This window comes from Triturus cristatus, chromosome 1_2 (genome assembly GCF_964204655.1).
Source record: "Triturus cristatus chromosome 1_2, aTriCri1.1, whole genome shotgun sequence".
In the NCBI taxonomy this organism is placed as follows: Eukaryota; Metazoa; Chordata; class Amphibia; order Caudata; family Salamandridae; genus Triturus; species Triturus cristatus.
The window spans coordinates 866,918,469-866,936,570 of record NC_140580.1 but is presented as its reverse complement, the minus strand read 5'-3'; positions in this window follow the sequence as shown (position 1 = coordinate 866,936,570).

Here is an 18,102-nt window from a genome sequence, read left to right as displayed (position 1 = left end):
GTATGTAGCTGACAATTCCATTGCTGTTGCTCGATATGTAACGTCTTACATTACGAAATCAGAAAAAACAGAATTGAAGGAAATGTGGGAAGAGATTTCTCAAGTGAAGACTGTCAGTAAGAAGCTGTACAGTTTCAGTTTGAAGATGTTATCGCATCGAGAAATTGGATCCTACGAATGTTCAGATAGGTTATCTTCTGCAAGTCTCTACTCGAAATCAAGAAGAATAATTTGGGCAAGTTTAGGCCTTGCAGCAATGAGAAATCGGGTACTGAAATCTGTTGGAGAAATTGAATATTTGGCCGAGAATGACCCAGAAAGTACAGATATTTTGAAATCAAACATGTTGGACACATATTATCCCAAGAGAAGTCATCATCTGGAGAACATGTGTCTCTATGAAGTGCTGCAGAACTACATTTATTCACGGAAAGCCACAGAAGACATCAACAATGGAAAATATAAAGTCATTGGTGAGGAAGGATGTTTGGTGAAGCAAACAAAAGGAAGTTTGATAAATCACAGCAAGCTGAGTTGCGACACTACTGACAAAAAGGAATTTTACTACTTGGCTCTTTTACAGCTGTTTAAACCATGGCGTACAGAGGATGAACTACTGGGAGAATTTCAAAGCTATGAAGATTCTTTTAATGCTTGCAAAGACAGCATACAATGCAGTACATTCTCAACTTATCTGCAAATGTTAAATGAAGAAATTGAACAGGAAACTACAATTGCAGCAGAAATAGCTAGAGACAGTTCTCAGGACAGCCAAAGTTCAGGAACACTCAGTCAAGATCCCCTAGGACAACCAATCATTGAAAATGAAGCATCAATAGCCATGAATGAAGTGGAAACGGCTATGAATCAAGCTCAAGAAGAATTTATAGACTTACAAAATTTGGAAAGACAACTGAACGAAGAGCAGCAACAAATTTATGAAGAGATCAGAAACAAAATTGATCACGGATTTCTACATGAAAAAAAAGAGTGCTCATGCACATCATTTCATCCAATCAGGATGTATGTAAGCGGACAAGCTGGAACTGGAACAAGTTTCCTTATAAAAGTCATCAGAAGCTACCTACAGCAAAAAACGGATTCTACTTTGTCTTGTGTGGTTACTGCTCCAACTGGGTTAGCAGCATATAACATAAAAGGAATCACTTTACATCGTTTGCTAATGTTACCAGTGGAGCATGAGAACAAAATACAATACAACAAGCTAACTGGAGAAGCATGCTTGGAAGTTTCAAGAGTATTGAAGAAGATGCAAGTTCTCATTATTGATGAGGTGAGCATGGTATCAAACTTAATGCTTGCCTTTGTGCATTTAAGAATGCAGCAAATTCTGAAGACAGACTATGACGTGTTATTTGGAGGAAAACACGTCATAGTTTTTGGAGATCTTTTGCAACTTACTCCAGTTAAAGGACAAACAGTGTTTAATACTGTGACACATGAAGACACGAAGAAGTCATTGGGAAGCATCGGTAATGCAAATATTTGGTCCTTCTTTGAGTACAAGGAACTTACTACTAATATGAGGCAAGCAAACGATGAAGAATATGGAAGTATTCTGAAAGATATCAGAATTGGACTACTCACTGAAGCTGGCACAAAAGCATTACAGAGTCGGCTGCTACATAATTTATTTCCAAAGGAAGAAATAGTTGCAGAGAAGATATACAAGAACATTGCAGAAAAGAAAAGTGTCATCTGCTTAATGCCAACTCTACGTGAATGCTCAATATTCAATGAGGAGCTTTTGAAATTGGAAAAGGAAGATATCAGGAAATTGGAAGCAGTGGACAAAATTGAGGATGGAAGAATTACTGTCACATTAACAGGCACACTGAAAAATAAATTGGATTCACTAGAGAATAACATTTCCAAAACAGCTGGATTAGAAAAAAATCTATATGTTTGCATGAATTGTAGAGTATTTTTAAGGAGAAATTTGGATGTTGAAAAAGGTTTAGTTAATGGAGCTATGGGAAGAGTTGTGGGTTTTATTAATTATCAGAAAAAAGATGGAATTGAATGTTTAAAAATAAAATTTGATCAGATAGAAGAAGTTAAAGACATTTGTCGTTGTTCAGTTCGTTTCATGCTTGTGAAAGATTTATATGTAGGTAGGAAGCAGTTTCCGTTTTCTCTAGCATATGCTGTAACTATTCACAAGTCTCAAGGATTGACTGTAGATTGTGCTTTTGTGAACATTGGTTCAACTGTGTTCAAAGAAGGTATGGCATATGTTGCTTTGTCACGAGTGAAAACATTATCAGGTTTATTTATGATAGACTTTGATGACTCAAAAGTTAGTGCTGATGCAAATTGTGTAAAGGAGTATAATAGATTAAGAAGAAGCTATGCTCCTCATTTAGGTCAGTATCCTGTGTTGGAGAAACGCGTAGTTTCTCGTAAAAGGAGAAATGAGAATATCTGTAATGAAGATGTAGAGAGGAGGAAAAAAAAGAGGAGTGATGTAATTGCAAGCAAAAAGAAAAAGGAAAATGAAGAACAGGTTGTAGGATGTCATTTTGAAAATAGCTCTGGTGTCAACTGCTACGCTAATGTAGTGCTGAATGTTGCATTTTATCTGGAAAGTGTGCAAGAGCAGATAATAGTAAATCAGGGAAAAAGATTCTGTTCTGAGTTGAGTCTCCTTTTTCAAAAGCTGAGTAATGATAAAACTCAAATAGAAAGTGCTACTGAAATTAGAAAACTTTTAGATGTATGTTCAGGACGAACACAGTTTTCTCAAAATGTACAGCAAGACGCACAGGAATTCTTGATGTTTTTTCTTCAGGTACTGGAAGAAGAAGGGGTTCCCATTAAAAATTTATTTGGTCTCTCTTATAAATGGGAACATAGTTGTGAAAACTGTTATAATATATGTGGCTCTAATGTTGATTCTGAAAGGTTTATTTATTTAACATTGCCAGAAAGTAAAACAGTCACTTTTGCTAAATTAGTTAAAGATGCTAATCATAGCATGGAATGCAGTGAGTGTCAATCTGACATGTTTTCAACGTTAATTTTAAAGGAATACGGACAGTATGTAATTTTAATGATGCAACGCTGTAAAGCTGATGGTTCAAAATTAGATACTTTAATAAAGAAGTTTACAGGACAGCAATTATCAATTTCAGGAAAAACTTTTGTAACAGTTGCAATAATTTTCCATGATGGACCTACTGTAACTTCTGGTCATTACACAGTTTATTTTAAATGTGAAAAAGGCTGGACACTGTGTAATGATTCCCAATAGATTTTTTAAGCAACGTTTTCCTTTTGATTTAGCAAATTCCTATCTAATCTTCCTGAAACCTAAATTTTAGAGAGATTTGGCAACATCTGGACAAAACAATTTTACCATTTTATTGGATTACCATTGGAATTTTCAAAAAAAATGATTTTACAAATTACCATTTGGCCTAATGGAAAGGTAACCAATTGTAATGTGGACTTTTTCAATTTTTAATAAAACTTTGGAAAACCAAAAATTTAGAAAAAATCGGTAACATCTGCACAATTGAAATTTTGGAATGTTATTGGATTGCCATTGGAAATGTATTCAAAAAAGATTTTTAAAATTACTATTTGGCCATGCGGAAAGGTAAACAATTCTATTGTGGACTTATTTAATTATTAATAAATCTTTCGGAAACCAAAATGTTACAGAGAATCGGTGAGATCTGTACAATTTAAACTTTAGATTTTTATTGGATTAACATTGGAAATTTAATCAAAAAAGAATTTTAAAATTACTATTTGGCCTAAAGGAAATGGAACCAGATGTATTGTGGAGTTATTTGAGATATATTTTTGTGATTATACTTCTGAAACAAAAATATCAGACGGTATTTTAAAGAAATAAGTATTGATATTAGATGATATTTTTTAAGAATATTATGCATTTCTATAAAGTTATGTTTATGCAAAAAGAGATTGTGGGCTTTTTTAAAACAATCTTTGAGATTGTTAATTTTTTTTTTGCCCGCTGTTAAATGATGAATGCAATTGCTTTCACAATTTATAGTGAAATGCAATATATTCTGAAAACAGCAAAAAAAAGGCAATTTTTTTTTTTGAAAAATATGTAAATATGCGTACTGTATTATAAAATGTTTTATTAAATATTAATACTTTTTTCTTTTTTTTCAGATTGAGATAGAACATTTTCGAAAACTAGAATCATTTTTAAAGCAATTAAAAAAAAATTTAAATGAATAAATATTTTTTTGAATGGGTATGGTAAGTCAAAAATATCATGGTCCCTTTTTTCCACTTCTCCACAATCACATTTTCAGTTTTTCATTGTAGTCTCTCAAGGACCTTGTAATGTGATAATTGATTTTTAGTGTTTTTTTAAAAAAATAATAATAATTACGCGTACCGTACGCGTACGGTAAAAAAAAAAATCAAAAAAAAGTTTTAAAAACATATATAAAAAATAGATGAAAGGTAAGGTTGGCTCTTAAAAGAGCCGTTGTGTTCATGCAGGGACAGAGGAAAGAAAGAATGGGAATATTAGACGGTACGACAAGTGTGCTGATCTATTTTATTGTTCACTAGGGAAATACTGGTCTCCCTATAACAAATTAGATCATGACAAGTGGCGCACCGTATTTCAACCGTCAGAAACCGAGGGTTGGTTTCCTGAGGACGAGAAAAAGGAGATGCTCCCCCCACAGATGAAGGGCTCACCTGACCTGCAGAAGAAGGACTCGGCCCTGCAGATGATGGTCCAGGCTGAGCTGCTGTGGATGTGCTTGGTTGACTTACTGAAGGGTTACCTTCAGTATGTCGAGCATGTGTCCTTTTGTGTACATCCTTAAGGTGTCTCAACATGGTGTGATTCCCGAAGGAATACTTCCTGTCGGGATTCCCTCTTGAAAGTACACGGCCACACAGCTTACAAGTCACTAAGGGTGCATTTACCTTTTGCTGGCTCTCTGGAAAAGAAAAATACTCCCATATGAAAGAGGTCTTTTGTTTCCTCGTTCTCTGCCTCAAGGTAGTGCTGCTAGCCTCACTCTCAGAAGGGCTCTGCTGTTCTGCCATCGTATCACAAAGACAACCCAGCTCCTTCTCCTAAGGGATCACAAGCAGAAATGAGGGGAATGGGTGTGGTGTAGGAGAGTTCTAGAACTGAAAGTAGTTTCAACCAATCAAAAGTTGTGTTTCATGATCACATGACCCACCGTACGCTTACGGTGCGCTTACGGTGCGCTTACGGCAAAAGTACGCATGCGCGTTAAAAAGACACGCGCACGCGCGCATGCGCAAAACAGGCACGCCCCTTCACTTCCGCGTAACGTGCGCGTGCAGCGTACGCGTTACGCGCTGTGCGCGCGTGACGTGCGTCTACGCAAATTGCGTAAATGAACGCAAACAGCGTAGAAATCTAACGTAATTACAGCAAGACGTGCGCTTACCGTACGCGCACGGTAAAAAAAAAAAGGAAAAAAAAAAAAATATGTAATACTAATAAATTTTACCTGTTTATTTTAAAAAAAATGGTAAAATAAAAACATATTGTAGAATTTTTAAAATTTAACCATAGTCTTTAAAAAAGGATAAAAAATTAAAATAAAAATATGTAAAAAAAAAAAGAAGAAAAAAAAAAAATTGGCATTTAAAAAACCTTGCAAATTCACTGAAAAAACCATGGGTTTCACTCACGTTATAGTTAGGAATTAGCATTTAAAAAACCTTGCAAATTCACTGAAAAAACCATGGGTTTCACACACGTTATAGTTAGGAATTAGCATTTAAAAAACCTTAGAAATTCAATGAAAAAACCAAAGGTTTCACACATGTTATAGTTAGCTGGACATTTCACTCGTAAAAAACCATTGAAATTCCCCCGTTATAGTTAGTTCAGCTAACTATAACTCGCGCGCCCGCAATGCACTACTGATGACGTCACATATTACATCACTCATGACATGGTCAGTGACATCACTCATGACATCACTGATGACATCTCAAATGACATCACTGATGACATCATCCAGTGAATGTGTGTTTTTCTGAAAATTAAATATGTTTAATATATGTATATCTCAAGGTCGATGGAAGAATAAATGGGTATATAAGTGTCTAAATGGATGCTTTGTTTTTGAAAAATGTATTGTGTAACTGACTGATTAAGTGTATCTTAGTGAATACATGGGTTAGTGAGTAATGTTTAAATATGTAAATATCTGTATCAGTCTCTCACTTTGTGTATAAGTGGCTGCGTGGGTTGGTGAGTAGCTACATGAGTGTTTATATGGGTTATTAGTTGTTTTTTTGAGTATCAGTCTGAGTGTCTGTATGGTTCGGTGGGGGGTATTACGTAGTGCATAGGTGCATGAATGAGTGACTCACTGTTTGTATGTGTTGAAGACAGCATGTGTGCAGGACTGTATGGGTAGATGAGTGTGTGCATGGGTGTGTTAGTGAGTGATAGACTGTCTCAATAGTGTCTTTATGAGTAACTACATATGTTTTAAACTAGTATATGTGACTATTGGTGTTTATAAGTGAGTATATGTGAGAGTGAGAGATTGGAAGAGTTCCTGTATGAATAAGTATGTGTTTCTATAAGTGATTGTTTAAAAGACTAAGTATGTGTAAGTTTCTGTAAAAGTAAGTGTGGTGGTGTGTGTATAACTGTATATGCAAGTAAATGGATGTTTGATTCTTTATTAGCATGAGTGACTATGTGTGAGTAACTCTATGGATGAGTGGCATTGTGTTACAGGATGTTTAGGTGTATGAGTACATATGATGTGTGAGTACATGTATGAGTGACTGTATAGGACTGTTGGTGAATGAGTGGATGTTTATGTGGATCTTAGAAATATTGAAGAGGATGTTGTAATTGGTATTGGTATGTCAATTTTTTTGAAAATTTCAGTCTCTTTTCTTGAATGTTTGTATCAAAGGTTATATTAGGGTGAGAGGAGGTCTACCACTCTGTCACAAGGATGATGTCATCAGTGATGTCATTTGAGATGTCATCAGTGATGTCATGAGTGATGTCACTGACCATGTCATGAGTGATGTAATATGTGACGTCATCAGTAGTGCATTGCGGGCGCGCGAGTTATAGTTAGCTGAACTAACTATAACGGGGGAATTTCAATGGTTTTTTACGAGTGAAATGTCCAGCTAACTATAACATGTGTGAAACCTTTGGTTTTTTCATTGAATATATATATATATATATATATACATATATATATATATATACATATATATATATATACATATATATATATATATACATATATACATACACACACACACACACATATATATTATATACAGATGCACACAAATATATATGTATATATATAGATGCACACATATGTATGTATATATAGATGCACACAATATATATTTATAAATAAATAAATATATATATATATATATACACACAAACGCACACACACACACAATCACACAGATATAGATAGGAAGACATATGGCTTTTTACATTTAGCTTTTGTGAATTTCCATTACACTATCAAAGCACAGAGAGTTTCTGATACAAACTTATCACTAAGGTTGAGAGGTCTCTTTATCTTGTTGTCTTGTAGAGATACACTACATCCTGTAAACGTCCTTGTCCCCTGACATGACAGGGTAGAGTGTGGAGTCCTGTTTCTCTGTTTCACTTCTTATACCATTTATCACTTCTACCACTGAGGGGCTCATTACAATATCGGTCAGAAAGCCTACAATCGTCCAAAGCTTTCTAACCGCGGTCAGAAGCTTTCCGACCAAAACAGTTGGTTTACAATCCAAACGCCCAATTACGATGTCGGTGGTCAGAACGTAACCGGCCATTCCTTCTGACGCCATTCCAAGCAGGTCTCTGAGTCTTCCTGTCGGTCAGAATTGCACCGTAATCCCCTACGGGAAGTACGTTGTCGGTTTCTCACAGCCTTTCCATGCTGGCCTGTCTGACACAGAAAGGCTGTCCGAAAGCGACTTTGGGGACCCTAGCAGGGCCCCCCAGCCTCCACGGTCTACGGTTGGTGGCTGAGGGGGTACCCAGGATACCCACCTGTATAACCCTGCACTGTGTGGCAGGCACCATGGCGTGCCTGCCACAGGGTGCAGGATTTTACACAAACCCCCATTTTTCTATAGAAGCCTGTATTACGGGTGGTTTATGGCCATAACACATGCTCCTATAGAGAAAAGTGAGTAAGCGATTGAACAATGTTCACTAGCATCGTAATCAGACAGTCGGAACCACTAACCAGAGGTCGGTCGGTCTCGAGTCTGAGACGGTGTCAGTCGGAGGCAACTCCGATCGACATCGTAATTGGTCCCCTGAGTCTTATTTATATTCTAGTGTATTAGGTAACTGGTGGGGATTGTCAGTAATGGAAATGAACATTGCTTTTTTTAGCTTTTGCGCACAAAGTTAGTGAACAATCTGACAATACTCTATCAGGATCTAAAATGGCTTCCTCTTCAAAATCTTAACTGCCTTAATACTTCTGCAATAAGAAATTAAGAGCTGAAGATGGACCCAGTGGCATAACGAAAGTTGAGGGGGCCCACCTGCAAGGTAGACAGAGGGGGCCCCCCCTCCTGATTAAATCCCGACGTCTCAGGCCTGAGTACAGTGCTGAGGGGGGCCCCTGCAGCTTGGGGCCCCCCCCACACCGCGGGTGATGCGGGGGCTTGTGTTATGCCCCTGGATGGACCTCTTCAGAGAACACAATGGGCCCGATTCACAGAACTAACATAAGACAAAATCCTAAACTTACTACCATTTTCGTATTCACAGAAGGCACTTACTGATTTTGGTATTCACAGAAGACACTTACTCACTTCGGTATTCACAGAAGTTAGGAGTCCTAACTTTAGGACTCCTAAATGCCTTCAGTGAATACCGAAAGTCTTAAAATTAGGATTTTTCTCAGTTTAGGAGTCCTAAAGTTAGGACTCCTAACTTTACTACTACTAAACTGGGAAAAATCCTAATTTTAAGGCTTTCGGTATTCACAGAAGGCATTTAGGAGTCCTAAAGTTAGGAGTCCTAACTATACTACTACTAAACTGAGAAAAATCCTAATTTTAAGGCTTTCGGTATTCACAGAAGGCATTTAGGAGTCCTAAAGTTAGGAGTCCTAACTTCTGTGAATACCGAAATGAGTAAGTGCCTTCTGTGAATACCAAAATGAGTAAGTGCCTTCTGTGAATACCAAAATGGTAGTAAGTTTAGGATTTTGTCTTAAGTTAGTTCTGTGAATCGGGCCCTACATCTCTAAATACTAGGAATCGTCATCTGTTAGATCGACTCAAAAACCTAGCACCTGCAGAAATTTGCCTAGAACAGTAGAAAGTAAGAACGGGGAATTCGTATAATATGATTTGACATAATTATGTGAAAGTTTGGCAAAATTATGGGTAATTATATGAAAAGCCAAACTGTCGAATCTACGCTATATTTTAGTGCGAAATGCGTCCTTGCAACAATTTGTGACACAGTATAACAAAACAATAACGCAGTCTAAGCAAAAGCCACTTGTGTTCTGTTTTCCAGTGCATTTCCAGTTAAGTTTTATTGCATAATTACGCAAATGGAATGATTTTGGGAATTTCATGTAATAAGCATAATGCTAAATTCCTAAACTTAAGCAAATTATGCTGGTATTGCCCAGGGCTAGATAAGAATAGCAAATCTGCCTCATATAAGGAAACTCTTTCAACCCAGACTGGTTGCCATTACACATTATTACATAACAAACTAACACCTCTTTAAAAGACAAAAGGCTCATTTGATTTATTAAGAGATCCTATAAAGTACACAGTTTATTTATGCTAACTAATAACTTAAAGAAAGTATACAAATATTTTTACTTTGAATGATTTCTATTTTCAGTTATCCCTTAACACCTGAAAGAGATACATGTGATTTCCTAACAGAAAATGACATCTATAATGTCTTTCTGAATTTAGATGTGTGTCAACATTATATGTTTTACATTTATTTGGTGGTGAGACATATGTTTGCAGATTTGTTGAGCACACTATCACCTTCGGGGGTATCCTGGAGCCAAACCTAGGGCCTTGTGAGTCTACTTGAAAAGCCAGGTCTTCAGCTCCTTGTGGAATTTAAGAAGGGAGGAGGAGGCTCTTATGTGTAGTAGCAGGTCTTTCCATACTTAAGAAACAATGTAGGTGAATGCTCGACTTCTGTATCTGGTTCTATCCATGTGTGATGCGTGCAAGTAGGAGTCCGAATCAGTGGATGTGTCTGGAAATTTTGTGAAAGCAGATGTGATTGTTGAGGTATGCCGGGCCAGTATTATGTGGTGCCTTGAAAGTGTGGTTGAGGCGTTTGAATTGTGTTTTTGTGTGTATGGAGAGGCAGTGGAGCATCTTCAATTGTGGTGTGATGTGAGTGCAGTGAGGGAGGTTGAGAGTGATTTTGGCCGACAAGTTCTTAATTGTCTGCAACCTTCTGAGGAGCTTTTTGTTGATCCTGCCATTGAGGGTGATCGCGTAGACCAGCTTGCTTGTGACCAGGGCAAGTGTGACAGTTTTCTGGGTGCTGATTGGGAGCATAAAGGAGGCTGCCAGAGTGCTACAACAAAAACAGACATAATAACAACACAAACCTGCAAAGCTTCCCAAAGCAAAGTTTTCGTTCCTTCCCTTGCGTTTCGCAATTACATGACAGTTATTCCTCGTCATTACACTAGCTGAGATACATTTACTTGTAAAGAATAATGAAGTTTAATAGTACCTTGAAATAAATAACAGATTTATATTCAACACAGAACTTGGTTTGCTTGTGTGTTGGTGTGCTTACATGATCATCAGGAATGGGGAGGCATCACAAGCTGTTTTTGTCTAGGGCAGCAACAACTTCGGCCATGGCTCTGTCATCAGGGGCTACCCTACCTCACTATAAACAACCCTGAATTATAATAAGTGATTCTTATTAAGTGCCACACTACTGTGCAGCTAGTTATGCACTATACAAGTACATCAGTCTCACACATACAATCATTTTGGGGGTTGTTATGTCTAGTTACACCTGCATTCTCAGAATTAACCTGTATCACTTACACCAAGTAGTGTTATAAGAGTGCCCTTGCATGAATCATCCACCCACCCACAGAATACAAGGCACTGACTTATAAAAACATAAACTCCAGAATATTTAGTTAGTATGTATATACTTACTAAATGTAGTGCTGACTGGACTTATCGCAGTCAGCAATTTGTCATAACTTTGATAACTTCCACTTCTTTACAAAGCAAGTTATGTATAAGGAGTAGGATGGGTGGGTGAAAGTATAGTTTGAAAAGGGTGAGAAGGGGGTATGGATTTCCCCCCCAAAAAAGAGCATTTGGGAGTTGGTTGCCTCCCCCCTAACAAAGGTTGGTTAGAGGGCTTAAGAAGAATTAAATAAAGGGAATTTTTTCGGGTTAACATCCACAAATAAAGATAGGTTCAAGGGGGCAGATTTACAAGCCCTTTGCGTGACTTTTGCGCTGCAGTTGCATCACTTTTTTGACGCAACAGCGGCGCAAACAATGCGGCCTATTTACAACGTGACACATCTAGGGAGATGCGTTACGTTGTAAAGCCCTGCGTCACATTATACCTGTGTCAGGTATAATGTTTTCAGGGTGGGCGTTCCCACGCAGGAAGGCCTCATAAAATTGACTCAGTGAAATCTACAAGATTTCACTGCGCCACTTTTAGGACGCCACTGCATCAACATCTTATGCCTGCTTCAAGCAGGCGTAAGTAGTGATGCAGTGTAGTGGGAATAGGCCTCAACACGCATTGCTGGACTTGCGTCGTGCTTGCGTCACGACTTCAGCAATGCGTGACTTTTCCGCCAACAGATGCGTCAGAATATCTGACGCATCTGTCAACAAGATCACTGCCGACCAGCTCACCACATCCCTGAGCCAGAACCCCCCCACCAGATCAGCGAACCCCAACCAAGCCGCCAACAACCTTACGAAATGGATCAGCAACTGCGCAGACGACCTCGCTCCACTGAAGACCCCCCCCCGCCAGACCTGGCACCAAGAAAGCATCTTGGTTTACCGACGAACTCAAGAGCTCCAAGAAGAACTGCCGGGCCCTCGAGAAAGCCTGGCGCAGAGACCCAACTACAGACAACATGACCACCCTCAAGCTCGCCACTCGAAAACATCACCAGCTGATCCACGCCACCAAGAAATCCGCATTCAAGGAACGACTGGACAACAACGCCCGCAACAGCAAGGAACTCTTCAACATCGTCAAAGAGCTCTCGAACCCCAGCGCCGGAAACAACGACATCACGCCCTCGCAAGACCTCTGCAACTCGCTCGCCTCGTTCTTCCACAGCAAGATCACAGACATACACAACAGTTTCAGCACACAGCCAACGCACCCTACGACCGAAACAACGCCCCCCACCACCACCCTCCGCGCCTGGACCCCAGTCAACACCGAAGACACCATCCGCACGATGAACTCCATCCACTCAGGATCTCCAACCGACCCCTGCCCTCACCACATCTTCAACAAGGCCGACTCCGTCATCGCACCCCACCTGCGGGACATCATCAACGCCTCCTTCGACACCGCCACCTTCCCAGAGAGCTGGAAGCACGCCGAACTCAGCGCCCTACTGAAGAAACCATCAGCGGACCCCACCGACCTCAAAAACTACCGCCCCATCTCGCTCCTTCCTTTTCCGGCCAAAGTCATCGAGAAAACCATCAACAGACAACTGGCCGCCTTCCTCGAGACGAACGGATCCCTCGACCACTCGCAGTCCGGCTTCCGGGCCAACCACAGCACCGAGACCGCCCTCATCGCAGCCACCGACGACATCCGAGCTTTGCTCGACAACGGGGAAACAACGGCCCTCATCCTCCTGGACCGCTCCGCGGCGTTCGACACGGTCTGCCACCACACCCTAGTGCAGCGCCTCAACAACATCGGTATCCAGGAGAAGGCACTGGAATGGATCATCTCCTTCCTCGCCGGAAGAACACAGAGAGTCCGCCTACCCCCGTTCAGATCCGAGGCCACCGAAGTCATCTGCGGCGTACCACAAGGATCATCACTCAGCCCCACCCTCTTCAACGTCTACATGAGCCCCCTCGCAGCCATCGCACGCCAACACAACCTCAACATCATCTCCTACGCCGACGACACCCAGCTGATCCTCTCCCTCACCAACGACCCCGCCACCCCCAGAACCAACCTACACGAAGGATGAAAGACGTAGCCGAGTGGATGACGAACAGCCGCCTGAAACTGAACTCAGATAAGAAGGAAGTCCTCATCCTGGGATCATCACCCTCCGCCTGGGACGACTCCTGGTGGCCCCCTGCCCTTGGCAGCGCACCCAAACCAACAGACCACGCACGCAACCTGGGCTTCGTCCTGGATTCCTCCCTCTCCATGACCAGACAAGTCAACGCCGTCTCCGCATCATGCTTCAACATCCTACGCATGCTACGTAAGATCTTCCGGTGGATCCCCACCGACACCAGGAAGACGGTCACCCAGGCCCTCGTAACCAGTCGACAACGGGGAAACAACGGCCCTCATCCTCCTGGACCTCTCCGCGGCGTTCGATACGGTCTGCCACCGCACCCTAGTGCAGCGCCTCAACAACATCGGTATCCAGGAGAAGGCACTGGAATGGATCATCTCCTCCCTCGCCGGAAGAACACAGAGAGTCCGCCTACCCCCGTTCAGATCCGAGGCCACCGAAGTCATCTGCGGCGTACCACAAGGATCATCACTCAGCCCCACCCTCTTCAACGTCTACATGAGCCCCCTCGCAGCCATCGCACGCCAACACAACCTCAACATCATCTCCTACGCCGACGACACCCAGCTGATCCTCTCCCTCACCAGCGACCCCGCCACCGCCAGAACCAACCTACACGAAGGGATGAAAGACGTAGCCGAGTGGATGATGAACAGCCGCCTGAAACTGAACTCAGATAAGAAGGAAGTCCTCATCCTGGGATCATCACCCTCCGCCTGGGACGACTCCTGGTGGCCCCCTGCCCTTGGCAGCGCACCCAAACCAACAGACCACGCACGCAACCTGGGCTTCGTCCTGGATTCCTCCCTCTCCATGACCAGACAAGTCAACGCCGTCTCCGCATCATGCTTCAACATCCTACGCATGCTACGTAAGATCTTCCGGTGGATCCCCACTGAAACCAGGAAGACGGTCACCCAGGCCCTCGTCACCAGCCGACTGGACTACGGCAACTCCCTCTACACCGGAACCACAGCCAAACTCCAGAAACGACTCCAGCGCATCCAGAACGCCTCAGCACGCCTCATCCTGGACATTCCCCGACACAGCCACATCTCCGTACACCTGAGAAACCTGCACTGGCTCCCCGTCAGCAAGAGAATCACGTTCCGACTCCTCACCCACGCACACAAAGCTCTCCACAACCAAGGCCCAAGATACCTCAACGACCGCGTGACCTTCTACACTCCCACCCACCAGCTTCAATCAACCAGCCACGCCCTCGCCGCCGTCCCCCGCATCTGCAGAGCCACAACAGGAGGAAGATCCTTCTCCTACCTGGCTGCCAAGACGTGGAACTCCCTCCCCATCCACCTCCGCCTGACCCAAGACCACCTCTCCTTCAGGAAGCAACTCAAGACCTGGCTGTTCGAGCAGTAGCGGACCCCCCTCCCCCAAGCGCCTTGAGACCCTCCGGGTGAGTGGCGCGCTATACAAATGCTTGATTGATTGATTGATTGATCCTTGCGCCATAGTGCGCTGTATTGTAAATACGGCGCATCTATGGTGGCGCAAGGGTTTCTAAGGGTGGCACAAGGAAAGTGACGCATCTGTACAGATGCGTCACTTTCTTGTAAATCTGCCCCAAGGAGTTAAAAATAGAGTGGAGTTAATCTCTCCAAAAATAATTGTTGCAAGAGCTAGAAAAAAGAGTGTGGGGTATATGAGTATTTCTTTTTGTGGTTTAAATATTTTTATTGAAATGTTTTCGAACAGTCACCGCCACCTACATCCAATGGCCAGTGGGGAGACATTGTAGGAATACATAGGGAGAAAGAATAAGGTTATAGCTGTAGAATAGAGAGAAAAGAAAGGGAAAGAGAGATTTAGGAATCTGATGCTGGCTTATATTTGAGGGAGTGGCCTGTGTTTTTCCTAATCAAAGCTACCACTTTGAGGATTGTCTATTGATCTTGTGAGTGAACCCTGGTGAGTCTGAGTACCCGTAGATATTTCGGACATGTGAGTTCATTGAATTCAGCTGACAAGACCTCTAGGGTGGATCCCCATGTTTTGTCGAAGCGGGGAAGTTGACGTGCTAGGCTTGCTGTTTTATTTTTTGGCATGTTGGCTACCTCCCACAGCTTGTGTAACCAGTCCAGCCTGGTCGGGACTCCCTCCGTACCCCATCTAGATAGTATCACCTGCTTGGCTGCCCCAATGACCGTGTAATAGCTCTTCCTCTGCATGATCCCAGGGACATATGTTAGGGTGTTAGGAAGGCCAAGGAGTATGTAGCTAGGGAATCTCGGTATGTCTGTGTCATAAGTAGCATTTATGTCAGGTAGTATGCAATCCCAAAAGGGCTATGTCTCCAGACATTGCCACAGCAGATGGGTCAGGTTGCCCACCTGGCTGCAATATCGCCAACAGTGGGCGTCTCCTCCAGGCTTCCAGTGTGCTACCCTGTTGGGGGTATAATACCAGTAATGTGCCATTTTGAGAAACATCTCCTGTCCTGCTGTACTGCAGGAGGCAGGTCTGTCTCTGTGTATTATGTCCTGCCATTCCTTTGGGGAGAATTCTCGTGCACACTCTGACTCCCACCTACGCTGCACAGGGGTCTTGCTTTGCTGTGTGGATGCAATAAGGAACAAATAAATATCAGTAAGCAGGCATCTGTCTAAGTGTCTGGTTATGAACCATTTTTCAAACTTTGTTGAGGAACGGCTTGCATGGACGCTAATTTGTGGTTGTGTGACCCAGTGTCTTAGGGCCAGATACTGCTAGTACGTTGTTTTAGGTAGGTCATAATTAGCAGTTAGTTGGGGGAAGTCCATTATCCCTTTTTCCCCAGAAAAGATCGCCCACCCTTTTACACTTGGCCTCCTGTCTTTGAGGTAGGCCTGTCTAGACCGGGTGGTAGGAAAATCTGCGTGGCCTATGAACGGAGTCAAGGGGGACGTGGGAGTAGATAGACTACAGGGTACCTGAACCCTCTCCCGTGCATTCATCGGGGATCACAAAGCCAGTCAAATGCAGTGTCGTCAGCGGAGCCAAGGCACTTTCCACACATGTATGCCCGCTATTGCATGGTCGATAAAGTACGGGTGCATTTTTTACATTCGTTTTTACTATTCAATCATGTACCATAGCTGAGCCGCTTGATAGTACCGCACTAAGTGTGGGACCCTCGTCCCTCCATCATCCTGTTTTATGTACGTTTGGGGACGCCCCGTTTGGGCCTTCTTACCACCCCAAACAAAGTCCACCAACAAGTGCTGCAGTTTGGCCAGAACATGGGAGGGGTGCTGCACCGGCAGAGTGTACATTACGTACAATATGTGGGGGAGTAATGTCATTCTTGTAGCAGCCAGCCTGCCCAGCCAGGACAGTGTGAGCCGTCTCCAATTTTGAAGTTCTGTCTGAGTGGTGGACAGTAGGGCACCATAGTTCTCATGCGTCGTACAGCCAACCGTAGGGAATACCTGGAGGCCCAGAAAGGGAACACCCGCTGCAGCACATCCAAAGGGAAACTCTACCTTTCAATGCCCCAAGTCGGCGTGGGAAGTGGTTAGGCTAAGAGCTTGCGTCTTTTGTATATTGATCTTAAAGCCCAAGACTAGTTCAAATTTGTCAAACTCCTGCATGAGGAGACGCAGGGAAGTGAGTAGGTGAGTGAGGAAGAGCACGACTTCTTTGGCATAGAGGGAGATGTTATGCTTCCTATCCCTCATATGAATTCCGGTGATTGCGCCATGCTGGCAGATACGCTATTCAAAGGACTCCATATATAGTGTGTGTTAGACCTGCCAGCCCTTTGGCTGTCCCCTCCTCATTTTTTTTTCTTCCCTTACCCTCTAATTTTTTTTCCTGTCCACTAGTTTTCTTTTTGTGTGTTGACTTAGAGGCTTTGGGCGCCCCATTGTCACTAATTGATAATGTGGCGCAAGGTGCTTCCCTAAAATGGAGGGAGAGAGAGAGCTCCTCCACAAACTGGTGGCCTAAACTGTCACCTCAGAACCTGGGCCATAGGCTGGCATGAGGAGTTCCAGAACCTTCTGGACCCTTCTGGACAGTTAGGGCCCAGGCTATAAATAGAGGTGAGGGGCAACGGCCATTTTGTGCGTGGTGAGGTAGTCAGGAGTAAGGCACCTGAGTGGGGAGGTGGGTGTGCCAGAGGGGGGAACTGACTGATCTTAGGGCCTGCTTCTTCCCCACCTCGGTTGACACTGCCCCCTACCTCGTGACCTAGCCCTGTTTCCAACCTGTGACCCTAGGGTGACCTCAACCCGCCACAAGACCTTCTCACAAGAACTTTCCGTGAGAACTTGTCACAGAACTGTTGGGGAATCAACCGGGGCCCTGCGCCGTGTCATCACTCCGCCTGTTGATGTCATCTGGGCCCCCTTCCTAGTTCTTTCTGCCACTGGCGTGTGGCCTACTGACACTCAACCTGCCTATTCTGAACCGGGACATCCCTGCGAGTGAAAGGAAATACTGAGCGCTAAGTGAATTGCCACCCCCGAACTGCAGGTTACCCCGTTAATTGGAACCACACCCGGCAGGGCTGCCCAAAAGAATTACTCACCACCGCAGCCCTGGGCCGTGTTTCTTGCTCCCTGCCCTCCTTGGGGCCCGCGGGGAAGACCGGGGCCCCACCGCTGCTGTCGCCGTCTGAGCGAGGCGGCCCTCCGTGTGGAGAGGGCTGCTAGTTTACCAGGAAGGCCGCGTAGGTCTGAAGCCAGCATCTGGGATCACCTGACGGGGGCAGACTGCCAAACGCCACCCCCGCCGACTTCTGAGGAGAAAGAGGCCACGCCCCGTAGGTCGCGCAGCTTCG